The 24511-nt window shown below is 38.6% G+C and overlaps 1 pseudogene; it reads left to right on the top strand.

Moving 5' to 3' along the window:
* Positions 1 to 243: 243 nt before the first annotated feature.
* LOC137264959 (uncharacterized) lies at positions 244 to 24239 on the top strand (annotated as a pseudogene).
* The last annotated feature ends 272 nt before the right edge of the window (positions 24240 to 24511 follow it).

The following is a 24511-nucleotide window of genomic DNA, read 5'->3' on the forward strand; positions in this document are numbered from 1 at the left end:
GTTTATCAGTTTCTTAACTGACCCGTGCAAATTTCAGATTCTGTCGCTGTCCAGCGAGTCAAACGCTGTGATTCGTTCCTCTGTATTCCTCCTTTCTCTCTATGTTCTCTTCTTACGATTTGCAGAGGCAATCAATGAATACTCTCGCAAGGATATAAAACAAATGGCCCGAAACCTGTCTCCTCCATCAAATGAATAGTAAAACACGTTTATGGGGTGTGTTATATTAATAGACGTGTGAAGATGCTAGACTCATGCAAGCAGGACATGAAGGTATGTGTTCTTCATGCCTCATGTAGATGTTTTAAGGTGAAAGCACCCCTGTGTCCGCCTTGTGATAACATGGATAATGTAGATGACCACTACGCTTGGAAGTGTAGTAACTGAATGCCTCTGTACATTCTCATTGTTCAGTTCCTAGAAATATTTATAGGCACAGACGCAACTAATGTGTCAGAAAATACCTTTCGTCATTAAACCTTTACATAATTGATGCGAAAAATGTCCGAAGGTCATAGCAGATAGAAACTATAGGGAAAATCATATACTCAAGCGATATTATTTGAGTAAGTCAAAACTTATCGTGTTTCTATTATGTTCTGCATTACTTAAATTTTCCGTTATGGGTAGCAGTTGCAAAGACGTGTCCCAACATTTGCCACCACAGGTATCTCTGAAAATCCACCGTTTTTCCGGTTGAACAAATGGAGGATTGGGACTGGCAACTTCCTTCAGATGATATAATAATTAAACAAACTGAATAAACAGAAGAATAAAATCAATTAAATCATAAAGTTGTCAAACGTACATTACAACTCACTATTTCTATCCTTTTTGTGTGATCGTTTCATGTAATTCAAGCGATATCTCGGCTTTCCTCGCCTCGAAGTTCACGCTCCGACACAATGTTTAATGGTAAAAGTGACTGGAACGTGATCAGTGTCTAACTAGCTGTCTATCATCAAGCATTAGGCCAGGAAGAAAATAACACGTCTAGGTTACTGTTGGTCGTCGATGATGTGTTTTCCTCGATGTTGTAGGGTTTCCTTTGAGGTGTAATCAGAAACTGACAAACTCTGTTTGGCCTGTCACTTTTTATATCGGTGCATATGATGATGGTTACGATTCCACATAGTCGCTTCCGGTTTTATCTCTACACTCTTAAACTCTTCTTTTCTTAATTCTTACTGCTAAATATATTGTATGTCACCTGCAAACATGCATCATATTCATACAAACTGAAGTGCAGTAAGATACGTTTATGAGAACTTCAATATGTTTTCTGAACGTGTTTTGACACAACATCGTTGGAAACATATTATCTATGTACATGAGAGAGCTAGTTTCCAAGTCTGCAGATGATAAGACGCCAAATGGAATTTACTCCTACTCAAAAATACCCCAAAATAGAAATAACGAATCTAATTTAGATTTCCTCCAATCCAGGAATTTACTTTTCGCACGTGTAAACCTCGACATAAGAAATCATTTCCTTTGCACATTAACCCAAAAGCCTCGGAGATATTTTTCACACAGATTCTGATTCTTGAAAGATATTGCTGTCTCCGAATGTGGGAGATTCATGGCATCAGCAAACTATATTACCATAATGAAAGCCAAATGACAACAGAAGTAATAATATAATGAAATTATAATATAATAAAATATTACTGACACGTTTAAACCGTTAGATACGTTGTGGTCAGTATTCTACATTCATGACAATTTCAGTCGAAAAACTCGGGTATTCAGAATGAAAACGTCTGAACTGAGTCACGGTTATAACATTAATCTTCATATATAGCACATCAAAAAGCCGTCCCAACAATTTGGGACGAAAACGTTCAAACACATAAAACATCAAAGCAAGAAGAGAATCAGTCTCGATTATCTAATGTACTGGCCTTTAAACGCAAATTGAAAATAAAGTATCAATGGATCACAGAAATTAGGTATCCGTGCAAAATGAGTGCATGCCTTGTTCCACATGTATCACCCGCCACATAAGCATAAAAAGGATAGCTTTTCCTCTCAGAGCGCAACCCTGTTCCTGCAATGCTACCATAGTCTGCAATCAAGCCAGAAAATTTTGTCATAGTAGACCACAAAATCATGTGAAACTAAATAATGTTCTTATTGATTTTGTTGAAATGGAGGTGACAATTTGTGCACTTTGGTCTGTAACTTCAGAATTTGTTTCTCTAGGGTTGACAATGTTCAAATATATTTGATGAAGGTGAAATACTAACAATGAGCCGAGATGACACTGTTTTCAATTTGTCGCCAACACATTACCAGAATGTTTTAATATGTATCAGTAGATATTAGTCACACATCAGCAACTCTTCCCACAAACAGATATTTGTTTCATATACGATCGACTTCAAATAATTTAAGAAATATGTTGTAAGGAAACTACTGTTTGGAAAGTTTGTATTGTGCTGAGTTAATATTTAGCTCGATGTTGAAAAGCGGCACAATGTTCATTGGCTGTAAAGGTTTATTCTTTCCACACATATATAGTTCACATTTTGCAGAATTAATATTGCTATCGTTTACTGGCAAAAGGTCTTTTAAAAGCCAGGGATGGCGTCTATGTATCTATATCCGCAGGAGCTCTGTAATGCAATTAGAGAGAGGAATCCATTTATCACACTTCCCAACATAGTCGTCACTTTCCATTGACCAACGACACTGTTACTGGTGTCTTAAGACAGCCAGACACATTAGGGCATTCATATTAGGACGTCGAAAGGAGACGGGTAGGACGTATGCCTGAACCGAAATGTCTTTCTTATAGGAGTTCCAGTGAAACGATGTCTAGTGTTCTTGTACGTCTGTAAATTTAATAGCGTCTGTCAGCTCTTGTTAATAGCTTCACAGGAGGTTTGATACGGAAACCTTATTAGGAGGTATTCTTTTTATCTCCTTTGAGCTGGCAAAGATGTCTGTAAAACTGCCCAGTCAGTCACAAAATAAGACATATAAGTTTCTCCGACTTTAGTATTTTGTGGGGAAAGTTATAGTTGAACTCAAGCAATTTACACGTGTGTTATTTTTATCAACGTAAACGTGCATACCACTTTAATACGCACGTGTCTCCTGTAGTCACAGGAGTATGATGATTCTGTGATAAGACACGCCTGTTCTGGTGTGACTTTTCAAGGTGTCGATCTTCATATAAGTTTATGAGATAAGAGAATTTGCGCATTGTGCGACTTGAATGAGGACAAAAGAAGTATTATTTCGTCATCACACATTGATGAACCGCTCAATACTATGCTGCATTATGTAGCAAGAAAGAACACACAACAAATATTTCGGGGAAGTTTTATCAATGTTAAACGCCATTCTAACCCTATGAGCGTTTTCTCTTGATCTTAATCCTCGTCTTATTAACTTTACATTGATTCAAACATTATGCATTAGACCTACTGACACGTGTTGATTCAAGCGAGAGATCTCATCTTTTAAGCAGGGTTTACCCAGAGCCAACCAAGCAAACATTTGTTTGAGACTGCATGATGTCTTGGTGCTTTCTATCACGTCCCCTCAATTCAAGTCTCGCAACCACTATTTTCTGTGTGATTGTCTCGATTATCAGCCAAAAGATAATCAATTTCTATGTACTCTCGGTGATTTCAGGGTTACAAACGCTTCCATGGTTTGTCGTACCGGAGAAAACGACACTGCCAATTGAATTGTCCTTTTCATCGTTAGCAGTCAGAGCACGTATTCAATAGATCATTTCAATTCTCCCAGAAACACGTGGGCTGCTGAAACCAGCTTCAGCTGATAATCAGGTCACATTATGAGGTAAATGGGCAGACAGAGCAAAGTGCAGAATATGAAGACATTGCAACATATTTTTCTGATTTTAAATTAGCAGATGTGACATTTCCAGCACACAAATAATGTTCGCAATGAAATATTCTTATTCTGTTCGCGTATGAACTATGCTTGTACCATTTAGGCCATGTTTTTCTCCTTAGTGGGATCATTACTCTTCCCGGAAAGGCGTTGATTCGTAACACATAATAAATGTTAATGAGGGAGAAATAGAATCGAATTTTGTTTCACTTATCTGCGAATAACTTCACATTGCATGAGTTGCGTTGTTGTTCAAGGCAGCACTCAGCAAATATTCAAGTTATATATCGTAGGTCCGTAAGTAACTGAGTCTGGAAGAGACAATCCAGTGATCAGCAGCATGTGCATCAATCTTCTCCATGTATCAGCCCGATCCCGTTAGTCGCCTCTTACAAGAAGCGTAGGTTTGTAAAAACCTAAATGTTTCTACCGGAACTTCACAGGTCGAATTAGTCCTTATAACCTGGATCTTCTCGGGTCAGTTCATAATTTGGTATGATAAATACAATTATGATGCTTACGTATTTACCTATATTTATCACAACACTGTCTACACTGCCATAATCACACGAATGAATATGAATATCATTAAACGACATTGCACAGGACACTGTGTGCAATACAAAACACTCATGTGCTTCATTAGATGAAATTTAATGGAATGCTTTTCATGTTATTCTGTTATCTTGACGTTTGATATAGCATCTGTTGATATTTTTCTTGAAATTCCTGAAATGGTCTGTTTTGTCTTTTGTACTGTGTATGACAATGGGGAAAATGTAGATCCTATTTACCTGATCCAGTGGAGGAACTGAACATGAAACGCAACGCTTCTGTCACCTGTATATTCATCCAAACAACGCTTAAACTTGTTGCAGTTTCGTACAGAAATTGGTCATGAGCTATTACGTTATGTAACGTATGATTCAGCGAAATAAGGGCATAATCACGGCAGTCTGTAAATAATAGGGTCTCTGGCAACCAGCACTTATCTGATATATTATTGTTATGTGATATTAAAGACGAGGCTTCCCTATGATCTCATATCACATCTCTAGTTACAAGAAGACCAATTTCGTGTGTGCAATCCTGCCAGGGCAATTTACAAGTTTGATAACTGTTACTGAGAGGTGAATACTTTCACGGGTTGACTCTCGGACTTTTCGTTTCAAATAGACGACTGGGTATATTGGTTTTTAAAATGTGATTGTTTATATTCTGTCTTGCTGCCATCTGCGGAATACATTCTCTGCATATCACATCATGTCAGATTAATATGGCAGGAACGCAGGAAGTGACGGAAGTTGACGTTCTGACGTCTTTGACTTTACCGTTTGGAATGTTCTCCAATGAGGCCTCATCTTAGAATTTTCTGTAGACTTACCTTCATTAGTTTAAAATTTGGAACTGTGTTAAGAATTTGAGGCTATTACCCCTTTCTTTAGGGGAAAGGGAACATTAAAAGGGCGTATTCTCCACACAAGGAACACATTTAGAGCTCAGATAGCTCCTGATCAGGTAAATATGTTAACATTTCAAATGATTAACGCATAAAACGATCTCAGGAGCACAATCAATAGTACAATGTTTGTTTTTTCTTTAAGGAATTATCATACATTTATCCGTCTGGGACTTTGCTCCAGGATGTTGTTTGCTAGCGTGGTAATCTTGGAGTGGAACTGCAGCTTGCCTAACCACCCGGAATAATTGGATCCTCGTTAAAAATTTGATGTCAGTATTGGCCGTTATGATATTCATGAGAAAAGCCGCGTTGAGGTCGAGTAGAATGTGTTGCAAGTCTCCTGGAGCAGATTAGGTCTTTGTTAGGGGAAAGGGGAGCTTGGCGGGGTCCCACAAAGGCTGGAAATACTATGGAAGCGTACTGGTGCCACATGCTTAAAACAGTTATTATTTCACGTGGATATAAACCTACGAAAGACAAGCGACCCCAAAGGCCTATTTAATTATGTTAACGCCACCTGTTTCAGAGTGATGCAGGTCGCTGAAGTTTACCGCTTTGCTAAAATCCACACATTCTGGCACGCTTCAGAAACATGTAGAACACAACCTTCTACAATACGTTCATAAGTTTGGAATACCAAAGGGGCGCAGTTCAGTATTGCCATCCGAAGTTCGCCATGGTCATGTAACATGTAATCAAATATTACAAGATTCTATAACATTACAGCTGAAGGTATTTGCTTTATTTGTATAATGTCGTTGTTTGTATTATGTTTAATTATTCATATTTGCATGATAATATGCGGAATGTAGAACATTAAAATATACCTCTTACTAGGAACATTGAACATATGTTAACACTTCTACATATGTGTTTCCTACAGGAAGGCTCAGGGCAATATTACAACATTATCCCTTGGCCAGAATGGTACTTTATAAAAGGTACCTAACGAGAAGCATTTTTATGTAAGAACAAGGTCAATTAGAACAATTGGTTGACGTCGACAAAAACCTTTGTACGAGATATTTAAGGTAGTTGAGGTCAATAGGGACAGCGAGCTTCAAGGACCATCCCACATTAAGAAGACCTTCAACTGCTGCCACGAAGAGAAAGGTTGAAGTGACTGAATACGTTATGTAGATGTCCCAAATTTGTAGGACAAAACATTATTCTGTTATGTTTATTATAGATAAATAGGATTGAGTGGGACATTCTAATATCTTCGATTTCTTTGTTGTTACACGTGCATGGATTAGTTGTAATCTTAAGTTGTCTCAATTGGCTCTTTTAAAAGTAGCCTAGCCTAGCACACACAACTATTCTGTTGAACACAATGCAAATTCAGTCACCAGTTTCCAAATTTCATTTGCAAGATTTAATTACCTATGCTTCGGACTTCGAAACTTGGACCATCGAGCTCCATGGGGTAATACATTCTTTAGACAAAAACCTTTATGTTGCCACATTACATGATGTCACTGGTGTAACTTTATAAGACTTTCATTCATCTTGTAACCTGCTCGGTATATTGAGTAATCTTAATTTGATTGATTCAAACGGAAACAGTCATTTTGAATCAATCGTCATGTGGTGTTTACGGCTCGTTCAAAACGATTCAGTTATTCCGCTGAAAAAAAGTCAAGAACAATGGAGATTACTTTCTTTTCCTTCCTCATCTTTCAAACCCCAGCGACACAGGTCATTAGCTTATCAACGAAGTGAAACATTTCAAGAGGCACGCTTGAAAATACGTTCCTCTCGTTTTATCGCGTCTATTTTCTCATTGGAAATGAAAGTCTGTCTGAATCTACCAGCCTCTTACGGAGTCGCTTCACAGATTCTTTGAAGGGAAAAAAACACTTAAATATTTCAGTACAGTGAGGTGCCCCATTCAGACGTGTCAGAGTCCTATGGTGGTTAGCTGGACTCAAAGATTTGCACTGATTATTATACTTCATGTCTTCACATGAGATCGCTATTTCACCAACGTGATGCACATCTTAGATCTACACCACATCAGACTTTGATCTCACCTTAACTGACACTTTAAAAGCGATGACAGATCATGATATATTGATAGGAAGGGCCTCATATAAAATATTATAAGCAAACATATAAGCAGCACACACGTTTTTGATTTACAAGTTAGTCAGAGACAAAATAAGGCGGTCTGTATATAGTCGAGTCTGGGCCAATCCAGTGATTAATATCATGAGCATTGATTTACGCATTTGGGATCCCATGACGTGCATCAACCAAGTCTGGTGAACAGATCCCATCTGTGGCCTCATACGGCACGCATGGGTTGCTGAGGATCAATAATCTAATCCGGTCTTTACCGTCATAGCAATGCAATGATGCATAGTGATGCAGCTGCAGAGAGGATCATACAGAACATATAATGGCAGGTTATTATCATGTTCTTTCTCTGTCCTTACCATTGTTTAGGGAAACATAGATGAGTGTGTATGCACGGATGTTTTCCAGCTTGTAAGCAATCCTACAAATCCATCTCAGCCCATTCAAGAGTAGGAAAGCCCCAGAAACAGCCTTGTGTTAGTGACTGCAGTTTGCCAGTCTGCAGTGTTTCATGCGAAATACATGCACACGGGATACCACACTTCCACACTACGCTACTGTCGCTAATGCACTGTAGCAGACGACCCGTGAATGCCCGGGGTAGAATAGGCCTTCAGCAACCCATGCTTGCCATAAAAGGCGACTATGCTTGTCGTAAGAAGCGACTAAAGGGATCGGGTGGTCAGGCTTGCTGACTTGGTTGACACTTGTCATCGGTTACCAAATGTGCTCATATTGTTGATCACTGGATTGTCCGGTCGAGACTGGATTATTTAAAGACCGCCGCCATATAGCTGGAATATTGCTGAGTGCGGCGTAAAACTAAACTCACTCACTGCAGCAGACAGGGGTTCTAATGATAAATATACACTTGCATAAAGCAGAGAATCACATGGAGCAAAGGGGTTATCTTTGAGGACAACTTCTGTAACAACTGACTACTTCATTCAGTTTTCATGGTATTCTTGACGATTTATATTTTTTAATTATTTACGTATTACAGGACATTTATATAGCGCACATATCCATGCATCTAGTGCTTGCTCAAGGCGCTGGTATATGTTCCCTCGATCTTTGGCACCCGGGTCAACTAGGTCCATAGCACCCCATTACTGGTCGCAAGGAGCGACCGAATTGGGCAACCCGTTGCCGTGGGTTGCGTCCCGTGTCGGTGGAGGAAGAGATCCTGGTGGTTGAGGGCAATAGGATCTTGAAACCATGTTCCTGTTGCTGAACACACCACAATGGCCCTGACTTCACCTAGACGGGTGGTAGAACTAGCCCGGTTCTATCAATCGGCTGGTCACGCCAAACCCTGTGCATGGTGAATATTTTTGCACATTACACTTGTTATTGTTTTTTTCCAATTTTGATATCTACTGCGTACCTTATTGGTTATTGCACATTGTGCTTGTTATTCGGTATTGGCAATTTTGATATCTACTGTGTACCTTATTGGTTATATTATACTCCCATGCCAGAAGGCGGTGGCTCATGGGCCAATCTGGTAAACCATTTTTGTAATGGTTTTACTTGAGTATACTATGGTATCCCTGGTGTCGCCTGTTGGAGATCCACATGCGTAAGGCACCGTCCTTGTTGACACTCCGTGGTGGGTGGGGACCTAGGGGAATGAATCAAAATCACTACAGCCATGGAACCCCTGATGAAAAAAACGTTCACACGAATCTAATGATTTGTATGATATTGATGATCTGCGAACGCCTCCTGTGACTAATGAAAATTAGCCCAGATATTTGGTTATCACTTCAGTAGATGGTAATCCATTGAAACTAAATCCTTTTGCTGTTGAAAAGGCCATTCAAGGAATCGCTGGTGATGTTGAAGATGCCAAAAGGTTGCGTAGTGGGTGTCTATTGATAAAATGTAGACGACACAAACAAGTCTTCTTTCCATCAAGACCCTGGCAAATATTCCAGTGGTGGTTTCCCCGCACCGGTCCCTGAACAGCTGCAAAGGGATAGTGCGTGATAATGGTCGTCTCCTTGCTGACATGACAGAGGATGACATTTTGGAAGAACTGAAAACCCAACATGTTGTAGCTGTGAAATTAATTAAAATCAAATATGAACGGAATATCTCATTTCAAGATGCGAAGAAAATAGATCTAGATGAAAAACAACCCACACACATTTCCTATTCTGCAGCCGTGTCACGACCAACTTCCCAGTCTTCCCAGTACCCTGCTAGTCAGCATATTTCATGTAGAGATATTGGATGTCAAACAGTTTACACATGGACAACAACAGAGTCTCCTTAACGAATGCCGTTCACTGCCGATTCAACTGTTATCCTCGAATGTACCTCCTCTCAAACAACGTGTCAAAACGTACATCTCAGTCATCTCAGTCAACGTCATCAGAAACAAATGGAAAACATGTTATAAAAAACAAAACAAAACTCAGGACGGAACCGTCCCAAAAGTCACATAGTGGCAGGCCATCTAAAGGATCTGAAAACAAGATCCAGTTGTTTAACAAATATGGCTCCCTTGAAGAAATGGATGTATCTGATAACATTCGGCACAGGACACATAGACTATCGCCCTCAAAGAAAGGGCGGGGTCTATCCCCAATTAATGCCCCCAAAAGGTGATGTCTTCGCACATATTACAGTGGTACTGTAGAGGATTACGAAACAACTTCACAGATTTACAGCTTTTGGTTCAGGATTTCAGACCATCTGCACAGTGTGTACAAGAGACGTATCTGAAATCCACAGATACATTCGATTTAAAGAATTATGACTGTTATCATAAATACGTTGTACTTACTCTGTGTTCACTTTATATCCCACCATCATCTTCTATACAGCAACGTGATATTCAGATGCTTTATGACCAGCTTCCAAAACCATGTATAATCATGTATAATCAAAGTGGGTCATAACCAACTTTGGGGTAGTGCCACCACAAATGCAAAAGGAAAGATACTTGAGGATTTCTTTTCCAATAATGAGTTGTGTATTTTCAATGATGGTTCTCAAACATATCTTCACCCGGCAACCGGCTCGTACTCTTCTCTGGATCTCTCGGTTGCGGAGCCTACTTTATATAATGAATTTGAATGGTCAGTCCACGATGACCTTTGTGGAAGTGACCATTTTCCCACTACTCTTTCAGCCATAAACCCCGGTGATGCCCCACCTTCATCAAGGTGGAACTTTAAAAAAGCTGACTGGTCTTTATTCAAGACCTTGTGTAATAATAGATTAAAACCCTTGATATTTCTGGATGTTTCTGATCCTATTCAAGTTTTTTCTGATGAACTGACTATGATTGCTGAAGATTGCATTCCAAAGTCCTCTATGGTTCCACATATTCGCAAACCATGGTTTAACAGTGATTGCAAGCAAGCTAGAAAGGCCAGGAAGAAGGCGGAAAGATATTTCCGACGGCATCCAACAGTTCATAACTTAAATCAATTCAAGATTTCAAATGCCAAGGCTCGCCGCACATTTAAAAGAAATAAACGCCCATCTTGGCAAAAGTATGTTTCTAACATTAACTCACGAACACCTCTTTCAAAGGTATGGAATATGGTGCAGAAGATTAAAGGCAAAGGGTCTAAATGTTGTGTTCACCATATTAAGGAGGGTGATACTCTTCTAACAGATAAATCTGACATTGCTAATAAGACTGGTGAAACGTTAGCTAAACATTCCTCTTCGTCCAATTATTTACCAACCTTTAAGAAATTTAAGGATCAGCAAGAAAAAAAGATAATCAATTTTAATTCAGACAACGGGGAGGATTATAATGAGGTCTTTTCTATTCATGAACGCCATACGGCTCATGGGCAAGCTCATGACACTGCTTCAGGGCCTGATAATATCCATTATCAGCTTCTTAAACATCTACCTGAATCGTGTTTAGAAACATTGCTGACTATATTTGACAATTTTTGGACTTCTGGAAATTTCCTATCGTCATGGCGAAACTCCATTGTCATTCCTGTTCCTAAACCTGCCCGGTTCACTCAGATCCAACTAATTACAGACCAATATCCTTAACTAGCTGTGTGTGTAAGACAATGGAACGTATGGTTAATAATCGTTTGGTCTGGTACCTGGAAACCAACAACCTTATCACTGACATTCAATGTGGTTTCCGCAAAAATCGAAGTACCACTGACCATTTAGTACGTTTAGAGTCTTTCATTAAAAATTCCATGATAAATAAACAACATGCTGTGTCCATATTTTTCGATCTAGAAAAGGCATATGATACGACATGGAAGTACGGTATTTTGAAAGATCTTCATGATTTTGGTTTAAGGGGTCGTCTACCCCAATGCATATCACAGTTTTTAGAAGACAGACCATTTCAAGTCCGAATGGGTACAACTCTGTCTGATCATTATAATCAGGATCAGGGAATTCCACAAGGCAGTATTTTGTCTGTCACCTTATTTAGTATCAAGATCAACAGTTTATCTAAGGTTTTACATGATGGATCATTTTTTGTGGATGATTTTAATATTTCTTGTCGCGGTAAGAATATGCATACTGTTGAACGGCAACTGCAGTTGTGCTTAAACAAAATAGATAAATGGTGTCTTGAAAACGGCTTTAAATTTTCTACATTCAAAACTAATTGCATACATTTCTGCCGTAAATATAAACCTCATAAAGACCCAGAACTGTTTTTAAATGGCACCCCCCATAAAAGTTGTCAAGGAGGCCAAATTCTTAGGTCTGATTTTCGACACCAGTTTAACCTTTCTTACTCCTATCAATTCCTTAAAAACTAAATGCCTGAAGGCACTTGATTTATTGAAAGTCGTGTCTAATTCAAAGTGGGGAGGGGATCAAGCTACCCCCCTACACCTGTATAGATCACTTGTCCGCTCGAAGCTTGATTATGGCTCAGGTGTATATGGTGGAGCCTGCAAAAGTAACCTAAAACTATTAGATTTTGTCCATCATCAAGGTCTAAGACTTTGCCTTGGGTCCTTTCGAACTTCACCTGTTGACAGCCTCTATGTCGAGGCTGATGAACCATCTCTTGAACAACGCAGTATAAAATTAGCTCTACAGTAAACGACAAAACTATATTCCAGTGAGTCAAACCCTGCATCTAACTATGTCTTCAATCTTCTCTACGAAGATTTGTACAACAGAAGATCTTCTTTTGTTCCGCCTCTTGGTTTAAGAATAAAACCACTTATTTCTGCTGCCGGCATTGAGCTGGGTAGTATAGCTCCTTCCCGTCTCCTTTCTTCTCCTCCTTGGCAATTGGTTAGGCCCCAAGTGGACCTAACCTTGACCACTTTAAAAAGAAACTAATGAACTAAAATATAAACAAGAATTTAGTCAATTACGTACTAAATATAATACATATAAATCCTTATTTACAGATGGATCCAAGGATGGTGGCGCTGTAGCTTGTGCCACTGTCACTGGATCCAAAACAATATCTTCCCGATTGCCTGATAACAGGTCTATTTTCACGGCGGAAGCAAACGCCATATTAACAGCCTATCTTAAAATATATCAATAGACATCCTAAGTGTAAACAATATATCATCTTTTGAGATTCTCTTTCTTGCCTTCAGGCAATTAAACACATATAATGATCTTGCGACTGGTCAATACGACATCGTCTTTTGTTGGTTACCCAGCCATGTTGGAATCTCTGGTAACACTTTGGCTTACTTTGCGGCTAAGACAGCGCTAAACAAATATGTGACACCACTTCTTATTCCCTATACTGATTATAAAGCTACCATTAGATCTTACATCCGTGATCTGATGCAGAGGAAGTGGGACACCCAAGTAGGTATCAATAAATTACATGCAATAAAACCATATGTTGGTTACACCTACTTGTGTTGTTGGTCCAGATATGAAGAGGTCATTATACGACAATGTCGTATTGGCCACACCAGGTATTCGCATGAATATCTTTTGAAAGGCGAGGATCCTCCGTTCTGCATCCCTTGTGATGAGATAGTCACGGTCAAGCATGTCTTGCTTGACTGTGTTGAATATTCCATCACAAGGGACACTTATTTCAAATCAAGAACTATGAAGGGCCTTTTAGTAACGTAAGTTCTCATTTAATTATTGCATTTTTAAAAGAATTAGATTTGTTAGCTGACACGTAAATAAATAAGTATTTTATGATTGGAAGTTGATCAGTAACTGAGATTGTTACTGACTGTATCCTCGAGGGGGCTTGAAGTACCGTAAAATTATTTCCTCCTGAGAGGGTACGTAAGTCCCAAAACATATGACGTTAAATTTAGTCTTCCATTTTTTTAGCCGTAGTATTTCTGTCATTTTAATCTGTGGCTAATCTTGCATACAATCGCCAGTAGCTGGGGGTGGGTGGTGGTGGTTTGAATCCAGCTAGGGACCATGCAGGTAGCAGAAGTACTGTAAGTCCCCATGGCCTCTAGTATGGTGATCTACCTTCAGTTGTTGGTGATATTTAGCCTGTTTTTATATTGTATTGTCTGAATAGTGATATTAGTTTTAACTTTTCGCGCCAGTTTTAATTCTTATTGTGATACTCTAGTGGTTTTACTGTCCTTTGTTGACGGGGTTTTTACCATATACATATACTTCTTTCTTCAAGAATGTTCTCGTCACGATATGGCTGCAATGTTGCCGATGTGACGTTAAATATTAACTCACTCACTCGCTCACTCGATCATTGAATGTCAGTCTCAACGTCACATCGTATTATCAATCTCAACTCCCAGGGGAGTATACAACTCTTGCTCCCACTAGGCGCACCGAGGTTTGTTGTGGCACTCTCATCCTAACGAGGTACCCAAATCACAACTGGGTGGACTGGGACACATAATCACAGTACTTTGTCCAGGTCTACTGCACGTTGCTGTACCTGCAACTAGGTGTATGCACGTATTCGTGTGGCCACCATCTGGTCATGTTACCAACGGATTCGTGGGTTCTTTTAAGAGCACGGGCTTGTGCACTGTACACTAGGGGCTGTGACAACACTGAGAGCGTCTGCAAACAATGTTGACTCCAAGGTTTACACTCGGTCACAGGTGGGTTCGATCCTGACACCTCAACCTCGCTGGATCACTATTCTGGCGCTTTAACCAGGTGAGTTTGTTGGGTTGTGAAGTAACTGTCCTTCTCATGATGTGTGAAGGTGCGCTTATATTAAACACATCAAACACATTGTTGCTGGATTGACGACAAATGTGATCTTAAAACCTTCAACCAGTCTTTTACCACGTCTCTTTGTGTTGTACAACTGGAAAGATCAAAGAAATGAAATATTCAACCAGGGCCAAAGAGAAAAGAAATGACTTGGGTTCTTGTTTGAGATAGCAATTTTAGGCCGACGAATGTTAAACTCGTGAAGCCATGTTTTATAGCTATTATTCTAACGAGATGTTGTTCATTTTATTAATGTACAGAAACAGAATTTATCTCAAATAAAAAGTGACCTTCTAGTAATACTCTTTTCCCGCCAACTATTGACATATTTAGATTTAAAGTTTCATCTCTGTTTGCCCGTTGATCATCCATTAATTTTGTCCTTATCTAAAATTAGCACCACCTCCATATACACAGTTGCTCGCGTGAAAAACTACAATATAAAAAGGACAACAAAACGGGCCCCTTTCAATGTTCAAATGTTTTCTTCATGCACACTGAAAGTAAGCTTTGAATACTTTCGAGCAATATGTTCTAAACAAATTATATGTCACTGAAAATTGAACAGTTTTCAAAGATGGAATATTTTAAGAAATTCAAGAACTGGTTCAGATCATGTGTAAAGGCACTGTCAACATGAGCTACGTCTGGTCTACCTCAACATGAATACTATGCATATAACACAACGTTGATTATCTGAAATCCAACTGAACAGAATCTGAGAACAGCAGAAAACGCCCTCGTGCTTCTTTTTCTTCAATCAAATGTCAAAGGATCTTATCTTCCCTCTTTTTCAACAACTTCACCTTTTAAACAGGTTGTCTATGTCCTCCAGATTGATTAAATTTGTCCACTGTGTCAGTGGTTGGTTTTACCAAAGCAGTGGGTACGCCCACGAAACAGGAGGAAATCGATCAAGATGGTCCATCCACTGATCAAGATGACGTTTGTTGTAGACGTCAGTACCACTGGATACGTTTCCAGCTATTCCATTAAATATGTCATGAATGATTTGAAAATTAAGTTGAAATAGGCATGTGATGTCTACTTACATAAGGACAAATAAACAAAATTCGATGTCCAGAGTGGACAAAACATTCACCAAGACAGAAATATTCAATCACTGCTCATTCTTTTGAACGTAAGTCATACTTGTGTGTGTGAATCAAGGAATACACATGATATAAGCAACGCTTGACTTCATGTAAACTTCATTGCTTTCCAGAACTAACTGTTACTCAAACTTATGAAAGATATACAAGATTTCGCACTGCTGCGGTGCACTCTTACAATAACAGATTATTAAATTAAGGCTGTACTTATACAGTCGTTTGTTTTGTCTCTTCTCAGTTAAATGCATTGATTTGTAATTCACTACATTTTGTGTTATGACCGAATGCCAATGTGGCTTTAACCAACTTTAAACAGTTCTTCAGTATACTTTCACTACCGTTTAACGCTGCGCTCATTTATTTTAGAGGAATATCAATGGGATCTGTAGAGAAAATATTTATCACTAGAATTGTTTTTCTTAAAAGTATGGTACGTAGCACATATTGCTTTTCAAAATTAGTTTTGTGAAGCATTACTAAACGGAACAGCAATGCACACCAGTCCGCGTTGAAGACATTGAATAAACCGCTATTGATTAAAATTGGCATGGTCGACTTCAATACCTCTGCCATCACTAGACGACTGCAACGAAAAAAACACAGATCATTCATTCAGTTGCGGTGCTCACGCATACGCTTAAACGCAAATTTAACCAAAATCTACGAAATATACATCACTTCAACCTAAGTTTCCTTCCATGTTGAGCTGACATCCCCGTTTTACCAGAAGCACTACAAACCTTATACAAAACTCACTACCTGCATGTAATTCAATACATTGTTCCAGTATGAATGTTTGGATGTAACATGTTTACTTGACAATTAGATGTCAAATTATTGTCCACACAGTGTTACATGACGTCGGAGGCGCAAACGCGTGCCAAATTTAAAACAATATCCAACTTTAATTGTCACGAAATTAATACTTTGTGAAACATAATCGGTATATTGTGACAAATAATAAGCATCATGGACAAATCATACCCTGTCAGCTCAATTTTGTGATTGCGTTTTTCTGTGACAATGAACCAATTTCCCGTTACACAAAGTTTCTGTGATATTAGACCAATTCATGGAAATTAATATCTATGGTTTATTTTGCTGATAAAACAGCACATGTTTTATGATAAAAATGGAAAAACGCCAATCGAAACACTTTGCATTATTCTAACATTCTTCATGGGGTCATTTGTCACAACATTCCGACTATTCCTCAAAAATGTTTAATTTCGTGTGACAATTAATGGTGTTACATAGTTATCGCAGCTTTCTAAACAACATCTAATTACTGGTTACTGATGGAATCCTAATGTAAGTAATTGTGAATTCAAGTCTCTTGTAATATTGATTTTATAGGTGGACAGGTCATTTATCGTAGCTTACCTTACCCTGCTTATGCAACTGCTGGAATATATGTAGGACAATGAAGTTGTCGTTATGACTTCAGCATGTGGCTTTTTCAGTGCTTGACTGTGGCTTTTTCATGAACCATCCTCCAGTCACAAAGACTCTGTGACATGTTGCAAGGTTTCCGTCACAAAAATAACAAGGCTCCACCGTCACTGTAACCACGTTCCATATCAGTGATAATATTTTATACAATGATGGCAGGGGAAGGCTTCAGTATGACTGTCGAGGGTGCCATATAGAAAATAAGACGCAAACTTTCGGTGCAACCTAGAGTACTAAATTGTTAGGAAAGCAGATGTCAAATTATAGTCAAACGATCTTAGGTGAGTGACAAGCAGACTTTAACATAGCACATTGAAAAGTTCCGAATCCAACTCCATCGATTTGATGAATATTGTTGTATAACAGAAACCTGTTAATCCTGTGTAACAGAAACTACGTCAAGAGTATTTTAATATATAACTGTCTACCAGTTCTTTTCCATGTTTCGAAGTGTTGAAATGAGACAAAGGTATTAAAACTGGACATGAAACTAGTCATGGAAGGAATAACCTGTCTTGTGGTACTTAATCATAATTATTTAATTCTAATCTCATAAAAACTGTAAAAACTTCTTTGTAGGAGATGGCGTCAAGATCAGAATGTTTCGAAGTGTTGAAATGAGACAAAGGTATTAAAACTGGACATGAAACTAGTCATGGAAGGAATAACCTGTCTTGTGGTACTTAATCATAATTATTTAATTCTAATCTCATAAAAACTGTAAAAACTTCTTTGTAGGAGATGGCGTCAAGATCAGACAATTCACTGACTGATATTGTAAGGCAATCCACGCCATCGCATGTAATGAAGCACAATCAGTCGAACCTGGGTTTTTGCTGGGGGCTGCTTTAACCAACATACATTCAGACAAACAAACACTCAAACCTCTCAAATACACCAAAACAATCGATATCAATTCTCCTTTGGAAATATTCTTAACAGGAATCAGCTCCGGTTCACGAAACATTCAGCACTTTTTCTTCCATTGCCAGTCCCATGAAACATTAAGAATTTAAAACTAGAATAGAGGTAAACATTGTAGCTAGCCAATCTTAGTTGCATGCCAAGACAGAAAAAAACACGGGTGAAGAAAAATAATGATGACTTTTAAAGAGATCTGAATAAAACATAGTAAACCATTTTCCATTTTTATTGTGCCTGTGCACAGATAAGGTTTTGTTAAATTCTGTTCGAAAAATACTGAAAATATAAACATTTTTCTTGACATGGTGGATATTGCTATATTTTATTGTCTTACAAATAAAACTATTTGTATGATTATTTACGTCTGACGAATGTTTTAATATTGCCCAGAAACAATAATAAGTTATAGTCCGTTTGGCTCAAAAGCGGACCGATGAATTTCAATCTAACTCGAAAACTAATAAACAAAATAATCATTGAAAGGCTGATCATAATTAAAATATCACACCAACTCAGTGAGTTTTTTGCAGAATTTTGTCCTAAGAATAAACAAGTTGCTTAACAATATATCATTAAAACATTAATAGCAATAAAATATTCACTTCTTTAACCATCTGTTATATATTATATGTCGAGACGTATGTGTTAACAACCAATAAGGCCCACTCCCACTTGGCTCTTACTACTTGGTACATGCCGCCACTGTTACCACATCACCCACTCCCTGGCTTCCCTTGTCCATTATACCCCACCCCATCTGGCTTCCTATTGTTTGTCTTACCAATCATGCCTGGGTAAACAACCCTCCTGGCTTCCACTCCTGTCCACTGGCTTCCTTTGTCGTACTGTTGTTGTTCCTACATGTACATAAATAGCTCGTTGTACTCCATTGTTTTATTCGCCGGATGAAGAAGTAAGAATATACTTCGAAACGTCGTGACTTTTCAAAATAAAAGAAGTTGTCATCCATAAAGAACTCGTGTCTTTATGTGTATCACTTCTAAATGACATTCAAAGACACCATTTGAAAGGTCTTTTCAAACTGTTGAAATGAAATGACTTCACTCTCTTTTGCCGTTTGGTTGGAAAATAGAGGTATGAGTATAGCATTATTGGTATAAACCGCCACATAATTTTCATACAAATAGAGGGATCAATGTACGCACTACCAGTACAACAGTCATATAGTCTGCACACAGATATAGTTGATACCTGACACCGTGCCAAGCAATATTCCCGTCATACGATGGCGGTCAGTCAGGAATGGAATGCATCTTCTGTCAGATGCAGATGTACAGGTGTTCAAGGTGGTATAGAAGAGAGAGAGAGAGACATTGAATGTTATCTTTATGAGTGTTGTTATATGCAGATGTTTAGTAAAAGTACTCATGTACTTTATGTTCCTATATAAAAGTGTTTGTTTATTGACGAATCGCCAATAACCAGACAGCCTTTCTGGATTCTCGAATATATCCTCCACAATATGTCTCAAACAAATAAGCTCATTCATTAAAAAAAACGTATTGCCACTACAAAGGAAGGATGGGCATTCATAGACACACCAAGGACATTCGTGATACATTTGAAGTTATGTATTATACATATTCATATTAAATACCATCCTTACGGAAAAAGCAATGAATTACTGTGCAATCCAAATATCACATGTGTGTCTGTGTGTTTGCATATGTAACCACCATGTCCAATTCTCTTTAATTGTTAGTCATCATTCTAATGCTGCATTCCAAAGCAAGGCAGATTCAGTTGTTTGACAGATGATTAATGAGCCTTGAAAACACTGTTGATTCAAATTGTATCAAACAAATATTTCATATTGAACCTCAGAACCATGATTAAATACTCAATTCTGACGGACTGCCTTTCTAATCATGATTGGTTCATAAGGTTATTTGCGCAGGTTATAATCTTTGGATTACTGTTGAAAACAAACTGGAAGTTTCATTATCCTATTGTTTCAAAACTGCATAGGCGTGTGGTTTCAAATCGAGAGATACACCAAGCCTCCGTGTTTATCCTTCTTCACCAGTTTCAGCTCTGCAATAATATTAATTTTCGTTTCCAGTCTTATCAGTCAATGTCTAGTTTGTCAGCTGCCGTTCTATACCGCTAATATTTCTGACTCCCATGTAAAACAACAAATAGTAATGCTTCAATGTGTTTGGAGACTTATTAACACGTGCAAACATGGCCGCTATCAATATTTAATACTCCTGTGGTTCCTCAGTGCAATGATATGACGATTTAACGTCTTTGATAATATCACTAACATTTACCTGGAAGCCATTCCACCAACCTTTGATGGTTCACACAGCATATCAAAGCAAAAAGGTCTTATAAGTGACTGACCACTGTATACGTTCGTGATTACAAGTGGAAGATCTACTTTTTCATCACTACAACCGAACATTACAGACTTCGTTATTGGCTTCAAATGGCTTCTCTTATGTGATAACAGACATATAATAGCATTTGTTCTTGATGCTATAGTTCCTGCTTATATCCACACAGTATATACTGAAAGTACGTGATGATCTGTACGTTCTTCCTTGGTCAGACAAATCGGTTAAAGGAGCTCCTTCGTCTTCACAAGCACATAAAAAGAATGGCCCTAACCTGTCTCCTACATCAAATGAATAGTAAAAAACCTTTATAGAGTCTATTATATTCACAGACGTGTGAGAATCTTAGACTCATGCAAGAAAGACATTAAGGTTCTGACATATGTTCTTCATGCTTCGTGTAGATGCCTTAAAGTGAATGCACCTCTGTGCCCACCTGTAATACCATGAATAATAGAGATGCTGATAGAAAGTGACTACTGCGTCCTGAAGTAAATATCTGAATACCTCCATACAATTTCATTGTGCAGTTTCTAGAAATATATATATATATATAGACAGTGGCACGACTAATATGTCAGAAAATACCATTCGACGTTAATCTGTACTTTATTGATACGAAAAATGTCTGAAGATGATAACAGGCGGAAGCTGTGTTACCTTGGAAAGTTGCGGATAATTTTGACTCCTCTTCATCAGGAGATAAACTACCCTACCACATTCAGGATACACTTGAGAGGACAAATGAATTTACTGTTATTTGAGTAAATTGAATACATGTCGTGCTTCTGTTATGTTCTCTATTTCGTAAAAATACTGATTTTAATTTATAAGCAGCAATTACAAATATGTGTACCAAAATTTGCCTTCACGTGTATTTCTGCAAACCTGGTCCTTGAACAAATTAAGGATTGCGACTGGCAGCTTCATTCAACGGCGGGTACGACATGTTTATCAATTTTTTTCAATTTTTAAATAAGCAGGGCAAATTTCAGATTCTGTAGTTGTCCATTGATTCATTCCTCTGTATTCCTCCTCTCTCTCTATGTTCTCTTGTGGTGATTTGCAGAGACAATCAGGGAATTCTCTCGCTTTTCACACACACACACACACACATACACACACATACACACACACACACACACACACACACACACACACACACACACACACACACACACACACACACAAAACAACCGAAGCAGACGAGATAACCGGCGTATTCTCCTAGAACGATTTACGTTTCTGAACCATAGCGTCCGGACGTGTCTGAATTCACTTTAATAGCGTAAGATTTGTCAGAAACTAACTAAAGGTAACTAGGTATCAGTAAGGGCCGTTATCAGTATCTAACCAGACGTCCAGCATCTAGCATTGGGCCAGGAAGGAAGTACATACGGCTTGGTTACTGCTGCATTTGTAAGAATTGAATGTAATTTCTGTGACATTTCATTAGTATTCCTGAATATCACCAGGTAAACCCCCTACTACTCAGCTAACAGTATGCATTGTTTTACTCCAGATACAGACCACTAAGATATGAAATATCACAGTATTATGTTGTTGTCAATTTGGTGTTTTCCTCAATGATACATGTTTTCCTCTGAGATTTAATCTGAAACTGACTAATTCTGTTTGGTCCACTTTATTTGGCAGCGCCCGTCATGATGGTAACGATGCTACAGAGCTATCTCCGTTTTAACTCTACACTCTGAAAATTTTGTTTTCTTAAGCAAATTCTTACTTTCCTACTGCTAAATATATTACAGTCACCTGCCAACATGCATCATATTAATACAAACTGAATGCAGTAAGATACGTTTATGAGGACCTTAATATGTTTTCTGAACGAGTTTTGACACAACAACGTTGGAAACATATTATCTATGTACGTTAGAGAGCTTCGGTTGCCAAGCCTCCAGTTGGAGACGCCATGTGGAATTTACTCCTACTCAAAAATATACACCTCAAAATAGAAATAATGAATCATTCAGATTTCTTTCAATCCCGGAATTTACTTTTCGCACGTGTAAACCTCGACAGAGGAAATCATTTCCTTTGTACATTAACCCTAAAGCCTCGGAGATATTTTTCACACAGATTCTGATGATTTCGATCTTGAAGGACATTGCTGTCTCCGAATGTGGGAGATTCATGGCATCAGCAAAATAATTACCATGAAGAAACCCAAATGACAACCGAAGTAATAATGAAGGGGAAATATTACTGACACGTTTGAACCAATAGGTGTGTCGTGGCCAGTGCTCCACATTCATGACAATTTCAGTCGAAAAAATACGGGTATGAATAATGAATGATGTTTGAATCGAGTCACGGTTGTATCACTGATTCTAAAAAGGCAAGGATATTGCACCGTGCAAACATTATAAATGTCGTATGGTGCATATACATATACTGAAAAAACAAAATCTGGTAACATTCACATTCAAATTTCGTGAAATACTGTGTATTGACATCATATGCAAAGGACCTTATATGGTCATTCTAAAGCCTTGTTTACATGCACCCCATCTGCCCTCATGGGTATTTTACCCCTTTGGGTAAATTTAACCTTAGGGGTAAAGGGCAAAATAGGGTCTGCGTTTACATTACAGGTATGGGGTAGGGGGTACTGATATTTTGTGTCACTTCTCTCTAACCATGGAAAAGTATAGACGTCTGTGCCAAGCCAGAAGACGGAAGAGATTTGTTCAAACTTTGATATTGTGCGTGGGTTCATCACTACTTAGAGAACGCCTTGTTTGGGAAAAGTAAGGAGTAGATTTTGGTGGGAGGTAACTGTGCCACGTTTTGATGACGCTCAGTGGAAGGAAAACTTCAGAATGTCCAGAGCCATGTTTCAACGCCTCTGTGAAATGCTACATGCTTACAGTAATAAAGATTGTCCCATTCGAGATGCTCTGACAACCGAACACAGAATAACGGTGACAATTTACTACTTGGCAACAACAGTAGAATACCGCACAGTTGCTAATCTGTTTGGGATTCACAGGTCAACAGTTTGTTGTGTAGTACATGAGGTCTGTTATGTCATTTGTACACACGTGTTTCCAGATGCTGTGAAGTTTCCTACGGGCAAGGAACTGAAGAAAGTGATATCAGGGTTTCAGGAGAAAAGGAAGTTTCCGAACTGTGGTGGCGCTATTGATGCCACGCACATCCCTATCATTGCTCCACAACAGTTTCACGATGACTACGTGAACAGAAAAGGGTGGTATTCAGTAATACTGCAGGCTGTATGTGATGACAAGTACAAGTTTACAGATGTGTGCATCAGGTGGCCAGATAGAGTTCATGATGCCAGAGTATTCTCTAATTCTGCATTCAAAGCTTCAGCTGGTCGCATCTTATCACAGTCAGTCTCCTGAGTGGAAGAAAAGAGGGGGCACTGCTGACAATGTAGTTGACATGCCTGTCGTCATCATCGCGGATCCGGCATATCCCATGTCTCAATGGCTCCTTAAACCTTACAGCAACAAGGGGACTCTATCAGATGAGAAGTCATACTTCCACTTTCGCCTCAGCAGTGCCCGGATGGTCATTGAAAATACATTTGGACGCTTCAAAGGAAGATAGAGGCGCTTCATGAAGCGTATTGACCTAGATGTTGACTTTGTGCCAACTGTGGTTGCAGCCGCTATCGCTCTGCATAACATGTGTGAATCAGACCACATGTTCAACCCTGACTGGTTGGATGAGGTCGAGGTACATGCTGACGACCAAGGACCGCAAGGCCAAGAAGATACCACTGGATCTGCTGTGCGGGATGCACTAGCAATACAGTTTGCTGAGGAGCGATAAACCAATGTACACCTTCATCGGTCTTCTCTACACAAAATCCCCTAATCTACTGAAGTCAGCATAAATTGCTTACCTCCATTTTATAAACATGACAATACATACAGTGTGTACCAGATAAGTTTAACTTTATAAATTTGTGGAAACAAGGTAAAACAAGACAAAGAATTTCAATGATTTTATTTCCATAAATGTCCAATGTAACAGAAAGGTTGAACAAGTGACAAGCAACATTTGTATTTAATGTTCAAAATAAAATATTTTCCACAAAACAT

Source organism: Haliotis asinina, chromosome 15, assembly GCF_037392515.1.
Source record: "Haliotis asinina isolate JCU_RB_2024 chromosome 15, JCU_Hal_asi_v2, whole genome shotgun sequence".
NCBI classification, from domain to species: Eukaryota; Metazoa; Mollusca; class Gastropoda; order Lepetellida; family Haliotidae; genus Haliotis; species Haliotis asinina.